Raw genomic sequence first — 13,000 nt, forward strand, 5'->3', positions numbered from 1 at the left:
AGTCCAAACTAATCATAATATCAATAGCATTTAAATGACATGTGTGCCCTGATTAAGCACCAATAATCATACTAATTTTTAAAATACATATACATACATAGGTATCTTTTAGATATTGCTGCACAGTATTTTAGTGCTCTCTTCAATGGGAAAATGCTATCATAATATGAAAAATATGTTGTAAAGGGTGCCCCCATGCGGAATGCAGTCCTGAAATAGTGTCACTATAGTGTAACACAAAGACAGTGATGGCTATAATGTATTGACTATGCATTATATACATTCACCAATATATTTTCATGCATATTAGTGTTAACTGAAATAGAAAATCAAGTAATTTTGCACAAAGGTGAGATTCATACATTTAAACATCCTAAAATCGAATTATCAAATATGGTGAGGAGGGAACCACAGTGGAAGTCAGAACACATGCAGGGAGCTGTGGAAGTCAGAACACATGCAGGAGGCATGTGGCAGTAGACATGGTAGATTGGTTAGATACACATGATTAGGAAAACAGAGAAGCATAGGGGTGCCTGGCTGACTCAGTCAGTAGAGCATGTGACTTTTGGTCTCAGGGGTGTGAGGTCAGGATGCACTTTGGGAACAGAGATTACTTAAAAATAAAATCTTAAAAAAAAAAGACATTTAAAATAATAAAAGCTGTTTTCTTGAGTGGAGAAGGAAGTTACAAATATGAAAAATGAGAAAACTAGAATTAATCCTATGGTGTTACATTGGATATATCAGGGTAAAGACATGATTTCCAAGAAATAGTTAGATTAGATGATTAGATTAGATAGAGACTTAATTTTTGTGTGTATATGACTGTATGTACGTTCCTATGTATATTCTCTAAATCTATTCACTGAGAAGGGCTATTAGTACTGACTCCTCATTCACCAGGAACATAACCAGAACGTGTTCTTGACTTCTAAATAAAGGCATACCTCATTTTGTTGCACTCTGCTTTATTGTACTTTGCAGATACCATTTTTTTTTCCCCAAATTGAGGGTTTGTGGCCAAGCAAGTCTATTGGTGTCAATTTTCCAGTGGAATTTTCTCACTTTGTATTTCTGTGCCACATTTTGGTAACTCTCACAAGATTTCAAACTTTCTCATTATTACTATATTTGAATTGCTGCAATCTCATAATGAAACTTTAATGAATGAGGAGTTGCTTCTTATAGATTAGAAAAAGAAGTGGTTTTTTTAAATGGAATCTGCTCTTGGTGACAATGCTGTGAGGATTGTTGAAATGACAACAAAGAATTTAGAATATTATATAAACTTAGTTGATAAAGCAGCAGTAGGATTTGAGAGGATTGACTCCAGTTTTGAAAGAAGTTCTATTGTGGGTAAAATGCCATCAAACAGTATCACACACTACAGATAAATCATTCAGGAAAGGATGACTCAATTGATATGGCAAATTTCATTGTTTCATTTTAAGAAATTGCCACAACTACCCCAGCCTTTAGCAACCACCACCCTGATCTCTCAGCAGCTGTCAACATTGAAGGAGGACCCTCCACCAGCAAAAATATCACAGATTCCTGAAAGCTCAGATGATAACATTTGTTAGCAATAAATTATTTTTAAATTAAGATGTGTATGTTGGGTTTCTAAGACATAATGCTATTGCACCCCTAATAGACTATACTATATTGTAAATATAACTTTTATAAGCAAAAGTTTGGGAGACCAAAAAATTCATTTGACTTGCTTTATTGAAATACTTGCTTTATTGTGGTGGTATTGAACCAAATCTACAATGTATCTGAGATATGCATGTATTATTTCCCTCTAAAAGAAGCCAAGACTTCTTATAGAAACGGTTGATTCTAATCTTGGCTCATGCTAAGTAAAAAATGATCTAAAACATCATGTTGTCCATGAAAATAAAGTAGTCAAAGAATTATTGGGACCTGTCAAAAGAACATAGAAACCAACTTGGAAGAGTTTCTCTCACTGACAAATCCGGGAATAATTTTAATATCAAACTAAGTAATGATATTACAAGATCCCAATACATTTAATAAAATAGAAAACCATGGGTTTTATACAGATATCAACAGATGAATAAGTAAGATGAAAGTATGACGAGGAATGGAAAATGTATAAGGTATGAAAGTAACCTCTTCCTGAATACATATTAATTTAAAAGTGGAAAATATCAATGACATGATAGAGAAGCCTGACAAACACCACCACAAGCAAGTGATTAAGGTGAACACCATCAGTAACTGGACAAATTAAAATCATATGATACTTGATCAGGTGCAATAAAAAGAACACATTGTTATTTCTGTGATATTCTTATCAAAGATGGAAGGCCTGAATAAAATCACAAAGAAACATTTGCTAATCCTGGAGTGAAGGCTGTTCTATAAGAATACTAGCCTCTAATCTTCAAAAGTGTCAAATTCACTAAGACAAAGAAAGACTGAAGACTGTTCCATCTTGAAGGAGATTATAGACACAAGAGAATTATTTACTGTTACTGTGTATGATTCTGAACAAGATTATTTTCCTCTAAGAAACATTAGAATACCACTTGGCAAAACTTTAATGTAGCCTGAGGGTTAGATGGTAGTAATGTATTAGTAACTAATTCACTGATATTGAAAGTTGCATTGAAGAATATTCTTGTTTATAGTAAAAGTACTAACAACAGGGGCTGAAATAGCATCAAGTCTACAACTTCCTGTTAAATGGTTCAAGGAAAAAAAAAAGTTCCTTATGTTTTCCTCACTTCTCTGTAATTTTGTGTTAAAAAGATAGATTTGCAATCAATATGAATTTTTTTGTTTTATTTTCTAGAAATTACCACAGTGGTAGCTTTTATTAACCATGATCCTACAAATGTACAAATAATAACATTTAAAAGACATTGACGAGCAGATTAGTTCTACTGAAGTTACCAAATACCTTTCAAGAGGGTTACTTGGAGGCTTTGTATTTCTAGAATTACATGATATCTTCTAGATATACTATTCTGTCTTACACATATAGGGCATCATTTAGTGTGGCTTTCTCTAATAAATATTCCCTGACCTAGCACTGGTTAGGTGAGACATATAGCTAGGTATATCCACACTATTTTGTAATTTGCCTAACATGTTTATGAAATTTTAAAATAATTACTTTTCAATTGTGTCCCTAAATAAAATGTTAGTTTCATGAGTTTGGAGTATTGAATGATTGATGGACAATATTTCAGTAGATGTTTTATTATGTATATTTCAAAATATATGTATAGTTATTAAAAATAAAGGCAAATGGCTAGTATAGGAGTAAAGAAGTCTACACTCACTTCTTGCTCCCCCATTTTTTATTCTTCCCAAGAAGAGGAGAGATTATCAAATTTGTCAGATTGCAAGACATGTGTTTTGTTATTTTGGTGTGGTTTCTTTTTCAGAATTTTAAATATATTCTAAATAGTTTTTACCAAGGCAATTAAACAGTTATATTCTTCTGAATGAATAGCAGTGGTTTGGGGTGCCTGGATGGCTCGGTGGGTTAAAGCCTGCCTTCGGTTCAGGTCATGATCCCAGGGTCCTGGGATTGAGCCCCACATGGGGCTCTCTGCTCAGCGGGGAGCCTGCTTCCTCTCTCTCTGCCTGCCTCTCTGCCTACCTGTGAAATAAATAATATTGATATTATTTGTCTGTCTGTCAAATAAATAAAATCTATATAAAAAAAGCTGTATAAAGTTTCTATATTTGTTTTTCTCCATTTTAAAAAATAATATATTTATTCTACTTTTTCCTTGATCTATCAATTAATTTCCTGCTCTCATTATAAGATATTATCACACTTTATGTTACACAGATATAGACGCCCTTCAATTTTAATGATACTGTTTTCAGTTCCTCCATTTTTTACCATTATAAGTGTAAACAATATTACTGTACTTATTTATTGTTCTAAGAACTCTAGATATCACCTCCTGTCCAATATAAGTAATGAAATATAATTGACCCTTGAACAATGCAGGGATCAGAGCGCCAATCTCCTTCACAGTTGGAAGTCCATGCATACATAACTTATGACTTCCCCAAAACTTTTCTAATAGCCTACTGTTGATCAGAGGTGTTTCTGATAACATCAACAATTGATTAACACATAGTTTGCATATTATATGTGTTACATATTGTCTTCTTATAATAAAATAAGATGGAGAAAAGAATGTTACAAGAAAATAATAACGAAGAGAAAATACATTAATAGTAATGTACTGTAAAAAGTCTGCTTATCAGTGGACCCACATAGTTGAAAGCCACATTGTTCAAGGGTCGGCCATATTTGCATGCCTACACTTCTCAGCATAGCTCTACATCCTATAATCTCCCAACTGCTATTATTTGTACGTTTACATATATATGTTTGATAATTTTCTTTCTGTACATATAAATGAAGTCCCCTTTGTTTTGTGTGTTGTGAAAGTCAGAAACTCAACTTTCTACAAAGGCAATGTAGTAAACATACAGAACTGATTCAGGACAGAAATAAGAAAAAATTAACTATGAGAAATAAAACTCAACTTTTTGTTTCCTCATCATTATTATTATTGACATACTATTATATATAAAAGTTGTATAATTTTTCTTATATAATTTAAAAATACTAAATCTATGGTATATATGATATTGAATGTTACATTCTACATTTCATTTTAGAAATAAATACATCTAAAGATAGCATATACTATTTTTACTATTTTCCTTTTTACTTGGTTCCAGATACCTGGCACCTTTCCTTCTATACCAAGAAATATCCATGTCATTCTTATACTTTGGGTCCTATTGTGTAGTAAGAAGTCTGCTTTGAATCATTTAACATGGAAAAATATTGAATTATATTCAGTTTTAGTAGAATACAGCTGTTCACCATTGTAAGTGCTTTCAAAGATGGATATAATCTTCTCACAATGGTTTTTATATTTATGGTAACATGTCCCAAGGTATTTGTAATGTTCTAATATACCAGCATTAACATATTTAACTTTCAGTATCACACTTTATTGTAGTTCAATAACTTCTACTTGAAGCTCTTCATTCACACTATCAATATTCATTTAGAGAGGTGAATTGAACAATGTTCGTTCATTTTCATAAAGTAGCAAATCAGAAAACATTTTCTAAAATCCAATCTTTAATTCCACAGTTTATAAGAATGTAGTACAGAATGTTACTTTCATTTCTGAAAATTTATATCTGCATTGGAAATTGGGTCAGATTATTTCTTATCAAATGAATTTCCCAAAGACACCATTTTATTAAGAAGGAGCAAATTAAATTATATACTTTTGTATATATGCTTGGAAGTAATTACCAGGAAATGTTCAAAATGTTCAGATAGATTTAATGTTAAAAAAAAAAAAAACCCAAAAAGCTAATTTTGGATGCCACCTTATCTGTTAACAAAAGCATGTGCTTTCATTAGATGACAGGAACAACTTTATTTCTTTCAGTAGTCCAAAAATGTCTTCAACTCATTTCAAACCACCATTCTCTTTGTAATAATCAACCATGTTGTGTATTTAACCATACCTAGAAAACTGTTAATATTTCTAGGACACTTTAAAGGTCTGCAACACTATGTTAATTATTAATTCAAAGACTTTTCATTGAAATTTTAATTTTCTATCATTAAAGAATTACTTGTACATGGTGCAATTAATGTATTTAAACCTGAATTCTTGAAAAAAAATGCTGCCACACTATATTTAAGTATTTTTCACTAATATTACATTATTTTCCACAGCTGGAATACCATAGCTGCACTGTCTGGTAACATAGTCACTAACCACATGTAGCTATTTAAATTTAAATTAACGTGAGTTAAATGAACATTTCAGTTCCTCAGTCACCCTAGCCACATTTCAAAACGTTCAATAGCTACATGTGGTTAGTAGCAACCCTACTGGAGAGCACAAACATAGAATATTTCCATTATCTCAGAAAGTTGTATTGTAAAGTGCTGATTCATAAAAGAGGAAGGTAACTGTTTTCTGTAGAGGGCAAGTTACTAAATATTTTAGGCTTTGTGGGCTAGAGGTTCTCTGATAGAATTACTAAATTCTACTGCTGGAGTGGGAAAATAGCCACAGGCAATAGATAAAGAAGTGTGGCTGTGTTCAGATAAAACTTTATTTACAAAAATAGATTTAGCTAGATTTGACCTATGGGCTATTTTTTCTTACTCTTGATCTATATTAACATTTATTTTGGCCAATATACATAAGGATTTAGGTACTTTTCCAAATACATATGATTTGTATCATAAAATTGATTATTTTGAACATAATGTCCAACAGGTTTTTACTGCATAAAATTGTTAATAATTAAATATTGCAATCATTGTATTTTTAATATCTGTGTAGTCATCAGCTGCAATAGGATATGCTTCAATTTCATTTTCTCTTTTCCACAGAATTTCAGTAGGAAGTTTTTATCCATATTTTCCAAGGACAATGATTAGAGAACTTGTAGTTAAATTTACATGAACAAATTTGTGAATGTATTTAAGACAACTGGCTTTTACTACACTCAAAAGACACTCATATACTCTCCATCTGCTAAAAAGTTTTTATTTAATATGTGGAAGCCAAGAAAATTAAGGCCATCCCACCTCAGGTTTAGCATTAGTACAGCCATCTTAGCTTCGGCAGCCATCTCAGGCCCCTGTGACCAAGGGCTGAACTTTCCCCTACTTTTCTTTAGTTCCAGGAGCCCCCACCCTGCTTTAGTTCCAGGGCCCCCCACCCTGCTTTAGTAACTGGAATACCTAACCCTGTAAACACTTCTAGGAAAAACCTCTATACCCGACCCTGCCTTTAGTTCCAAGAAAGTACCTAACCCTGTAAACAGCCCAGCAACAGCTAATCAGCTTACTGCGGGAAGGTCCGAAATTTCACCCCCCCCACCGCCAAACCTCTTGTAATGACCCATAAATACCCCTGCCTTAACTAAGCTCAGGGTCCAAGTCCCTACTCCACTGTGTTGGGTATACTTGGGCCCAAGCTTAAGCTTGTCAAATAAACCCCTGTGTAATTGCATCAGTGCTGGCTCCTTGGTGGTCTGTTGGACACTAAAACTTTGCCATTACATTTGGAGGTTCCACCGAGATCTGGGAGATTTCCCAGGACCCCAACCCGGAGGATCTTTTGCACTCATTTTTATCTATTTGTGTGCATACTTTGGGAGCTCCAATCTGCATTTTTACCCATAGGAATTCCAACTTGTATCTGGATTGACATTGGCTCAAGTGGACGTGTGACAGGCTGCCGACCAGGGGTCTTGGGAGACGTCCCTTACCCCTGCAAGGGGTTCAAGTCCCCGGCCGTTTCAGGGGGTTAGAGTCCCCTAAGCTGTCACCAGGGGGTTTGAGTCCCCGCTGTTTCAGGGGGATGGAGTCCCCCTAAGCAGTCACCAGGGGGTTCATGGTCCCCCAAGGCAGCCAGGGAGTTCGAGTCCCCCTAGGCAGTCAGTCTTCTTGTTTTTGTTGTCTGTTGTGCTGTTTGTTAAGTTTATGGGAATTTTTGGAAGAGACATCCCTTGCCCCTTTGGAAGAGACGTCCCTTACCCCCGTCTGGAGGACAAGATCCTCATCTGTGAGGAGAGATGGCTGCCATTGCAGTCGGATTCTCCCTTAACTTCCTTTCAGTTTTGTCTTCCCAGCTGCGCTGGATCGTTTGTCTGTGTGTGTTCTTGTTAATTGTCATTGGTGTCTTTGTCTTGGTATGGACTGAGGCTGTGTGAGTGTGTTCTTGTTAATTGTCATTGGTTGTCTTTGTCTTGTCTTTTTGTTGCCTGTTGTGTTGCTCCTCCCTAGGGGACCGAGATAATCCCCACTGGCGAGTGTCTCTAGGGGGCCGAGAATGGTAATAAAACCCAGAAACTTGATGCCCTCTCTCTGTTCCTGTTCTTATATAAAGTTGTCTCTCTTGGACATGGGAAGGCCACCTAAGTCACCAGGACAGCTGCCAATCTTAAGACTCCTGTGTGAGGTTTCCTCCTGACTGATCTAATGTGATCCCCTCCACATCTCTAGTCTAGCCGCTTCTGGCCACGGGATCTCCATTGGGAGCTGGCCGAAACAAGTACCCAATTGAATTGAAAAACAACCGGGGACCGTTTCCTGGGGAAGTTGGCTGTAAGGACCACATGTGTTGGAATGTCACATAGACCATGATGGATTTCAGTCTTTACTGTTTCTTGTCAGTGTCTTCTACTACCTACTTAAAGCTATACCTTCATTGCTCATACCTAGGCCTTTATTGCTCTACACTAGGACCCCAATCTAAGGGCCTTTTGCAGAATAAGCCTTCTAGTAAACCCAGGTTGCTGGGCCATCCCTTGAAAAGGGGACTCTGACTTTATCTCTCTATGTTCCTCCTAATAGATGTGGGGCTTCTCCCTTACTCATTTCTTGTGTTAATGGCTATGACTAGAGCCAACTGTGGTTGGTCTAACTCGAGACAGAGACTTTAAGGAATATTCCCAAGCAGCTGCTGAAACAACTTTGTTTTGGGGACATTCCTTGCCCTCTCTGGCCCAAGAGAGACTGTCTAGCCCCTCCCCCTTGCTGGCAGGAAAGCATGGCATCTGCTCCTCTCTTGAAGCTGATGAGCCCTGGGACTGGGAACCCTTTCTCTGCATTCTGTTGGCACTTTGTTCTGTTTTTCACTGTCAGGAAATAAGAAGAGCACCCCCTGGACCTAACACCCCCCCACTCCAGATCTTCCCACCCGTGTCTCAGGTAAACATTCAAAGTGGAGTGGGCCCAGATGGAACAAAAATCAGTATTTGAACTAAGTTAAGTTTGTTGGTTTAATTAAGATATACATGTCTTTTAAGCTATTAGCAGTAAAAGTGAAACTTCAGTCAAAGTTTACTGAAGGTCAAATAAGCTCGTGTTATTTATTAAAATTTGTTAGCAAAGAGATGACTAAACTGATAGTTAATTGTCTGTCTCAAAGTTTTAATGGGTAATTGTTAAAGTAGCTTTCAAAGTCTTTGGTAACCTGAAACTTTAAACCAAATGGATAAAATGCTAGAGTGCTGGTTGCTGGAACTAGGTTTGTGATTTTAAATCTGTTGGTAAACATGTTTTGTGCTTAACTGATTGATAAATTTGCCATCTAAAGAATTCTGTTGTAACAGTTCACAATTGGTTTATACTTAGTCTTCAGTAGAGGTTAAGGTATTTCTAAGAGTACAAAATTCTGCTAAGTGTAACTAAGACTGATGGAAATAAGGGAAGCAGCTCTGTATGTAGGAAAGTAGGAGTTATGTAAAAAAAAAAAAAAAAGAGAGAGAGAGAAAGAGAGACAGAGAGAGAGAGAAAGACCAGATGCCTGATCCTATTTGAATAAGCTGTATGGCTCCACCGCTTCGGCTACAGAGTCTGAGTGGGCTGCACCCTGAGTCTCACGGGGCGTCATATGGCATAACAGTTATCTACTCCACGGAGTAGCCTGCTCCAGGGTTTATATGGACAGACCTTAGCTAAGACGCTCCTAAGTTCCTGCGAGGGACGCAAGCAGGATAGCATCTGAAAGAGTCCCCTCCCTTTTGTCTGCCACATCATTCACAATGGGAGGGAAACCCAGAAAACCCACTCTCTTAAGACTGCGTACTTAAAAATAAAAAGGAAAGACACTGGTATTAAAAAAAAAAGCTGGTTTTCTCTCTGTTTAAAAGGGCAAAGTTTCCTTAGGTTAATTGATCTGTTAAAAAAATGTAAATGGTTTTCTCTTTGCCTGCCCAAAATTGTAAATGAGATCTCTTTGACTCATAAGACTTTTCCTTGATATGGCTAAGTTACTCAGAGAGTACTGCTAAACCAATGATAAACCTTGGGTTACATTTGGGTAAATGCTGTAACTACTCTAGAGGTTCTATACATTTCCTAAAGTTTTAATGTTTTGATCAGGGTCATCACTTGATATTTAACTATATCTATTCTGAGTTTTTGTCATTTGTAATTGTTTTAATTCTCTTGTAAGATGAATTCCACCCTAAAGGAAATTCATGTGGGAGACTTTCAGGACAAATACAGGTCTTTCATATGTTAAAATCCTGGAACTGAAATGGGTAAGAATTTCCAGAAGTTAAAGCTGCATTTGGACTAAACCAGAATTAGCAACATGGGACTAAATGAGCTAAAAAATTGCAATGTTGTGTCTCTTAATGTTTTGTCTTATTTTAAACATGACTGGTTCTGTAATGTTTGCTCTTCCAGACTAGGAAAACTTTTTCTTAAGTTATCTGTAACTTACAGAAATGTAAAAATATTTATCTGCAAACAAATCAAAGCATTCAACTTTTCTATCTGAACCCTCTGAAGCTCCTAAGGTCTCAGTAAGTATTCTTTCTTCTATCAATCAGTCATTTGCATAAGTTCAATAAGAATCTGTTCTCCTTGTAACAGGACACTATGGGAAAAATTGGTTATTTTTCCAAGACTTTGACTGGAATGTCATATATGAGAAAGACATACATAGACTCAGATATGACCAGACAGCTTAAAGGAACTAAGGTTGACTTTATAAAACCTGGAGCCGTAAAGCCCTTTGGAACTGTTGGCCTGATACCTTGCTTACAGAGTTTCCAGCAGCCTCATCGGGTGAGTAAAGAATGTCACTTCCTGGCAGGAGCAGGAATCTCAGGATACTTTGGGCACCTCAGGAAGAGGAGTTCGCCCAAATCGACAGGTATTGCAGGCATGTCTGATAGCAACTATGTGGCTTGGCTTCTGGCCCAGAGAGGCTACTAAAAGTCCAATCTAGAGATTCCTTATAAGAAGTTCCAGCAAAGCAGATTCTGAAAGATCTATATGATCACTTACTGTTCTTGCTGAGCTTATATAAATAATTAGGCCAAGTTTGTTAAAACTGGACTTGTTTTTCAAATGAATTAGTCCTGATTTGGCTATCTCTGGAAATGAGGGTTATTTTAGAGAGAAAAATTATGCTTTAATAACACACCTTTATGGGTGTTAAATTCTAAATTTGATTGTTCTTAAATGTTTGTTTGCCTAAGCTAGACAACTTGAGGTAAACTTCAGAGAAGTTGCACGATAGCTTGTTTAGACAATCTTACTTTTGCCAGTCAGTCAGCCCCAAATATAAGGAGGAAAATTCAGAAAATTAAAGGATTTGAAGGGAAGAATCTGAGTGGAAATAGCCGCTGAGGGCTGAGTCATGCTTGCAGGGGACAAGAGGTATCTTTCAGACTCTGCAGGAAAAGTATATCAGGTATCAGCAATGAAAGCACAGCTTTGTCAGAGCCACACCACTTATTTAGGCTTTGAGTTTCTTGGGATGATGGGCTACTGTAGGCTGTGGATATCCCAGTTCGTGGAGATGGCCTGACCTCCCTATGAACTGACTAAGGCAAGACATCTTACCAAGGTATGACCTAAGCTGAAGGCCCTCTACGAGACTGGGCCACCCCTGGACCCCCATCGATACCGGCTGGGTGACTGGGTGTACATCCGGAGATACAAATACCAGACATTTCAACCCCTCTGGAAGGGACCCTACATCGTGATCCTGACCACTCCCACTGCTCTCAAGGTTGACAGGATTACTCCCTGGGTCCACTACATCCACATCCGGCCAGCTGACCCACACGCTGTACTCAAGGACATTGTTCCAGAATGGAAAAGCCAACCAGACAAGGACAATCCCCTAAAGCTAAGGCTGTGCTGTTCTCACTTACCCCACTAATGTTGCTTATCCTATTTCCTCTTCATGCCAGAACCAATCCCCACCAACGCCTGGACCTTTTTTGTTGATACCAGCCTGGACCCATGATTGGATCCTTCCTTAGGTTCCTCTTAGAGGGGGAAATGTGGAGGCCAAGAAAATTAAGGCCATCCCACCTCAGGTTTAGCGTTAATACAGCCATCTTAGCTTCAGCAGCCATCTCAGGCCCCTGTGACCAAGGGCTGAACTTTTCCCTACTTTACTTTAGTTCCAGGAACCCCCAACCTGCTTTAGTAACAGGAATACCTAACCCTGTAAACACTTACAGGAAAAACCGCTATACCGACCCTGCCTTTAGTTCCAAGAAACTACCTAAGCCTGTAAACAGCCCGGCAACAGCTAATCAGCTTACTGCAGGAAGGTCCGAAATTTCACCACCCCCCCCACCGCCAAACCTCTTGTAATGACCCATAAATACCCCTGCCTTAACTAAGCTCGGGGTCCAAGTTCCTACTCCACTGTGTCGGGTATACTTGGGCCCAAGCTTAAGCTTGTCAAATAAACCCTCCTGTGATTGCATTGGTGTTGGCTCCTTGGTGGTCTCTCTGACACAAAAACTTGGCCACTACAAATATACTATTGACTTATCTTATAGTAGCCCATACCTTATTTTTATAATTTTAATTCTCTATCAGGGCATTCAATTTTGTACATGTCTATTTCTGTACCTGAGTTATATTTTTTTCCCATGGTGACACAAACTGTAGTCACTTGGTGCCTATATCCCTTTAAAAATTAAACATGAAAAATTTACCACTTTCCTTCCAAGAATGTGATGTCTCCGATTTTTCTTGAAACATATTGCTCTAATGATAATTCTTTTGTAATAATAGCATGGTTTCAATGGTAGCCTCCCAAAGGTAAACCCATATTTTCACACCAGAATTTCTGAATGTGATTTTATTTGGGAAAAACAATCTTTCCCAAATTTAGTACAGGACCTAGATTCAATGGCAGATATACTTAGAAGAGAAAGAGGTCTGGGGAAATTTGGGACTTAATACACTGGAGGGAAAACACTGTGAAGAAAAAAGCAGAGATTGGAGTTCCTAAGGCAAGGAACTCCTGGAGCCATCAGAAGCTGGAAATGGCAAGAAAGAATTCTCCCTAGAGCCTTTGGAGGGAGGTTGGTCCTGTCAACACTTTGATTTTAGACTTCTAACCTCCATAACTGTGAGACAAAAAAATTTCCACTGTTTTAAGCCACCAGGTTTGTTATA

The sequence above is a fragment of the Enhydra lutris genome, unplaced genomic scaffold (genome assembly GCF_002288905.1).
Source record: "Enhydra lutris kenyoni isolate GAN:26980312 unplaced genomic scaffold, ASM228890v2 scaffoldscaffold15, whole genome shotgun sequence".
Taxonomy (NCBI): domain Eukaryota; kingdom Metazoa; phylum Chordata; class Mammalia; order Carnivora; family Mustelidae; genus Enhydra; species Enhydra lutris.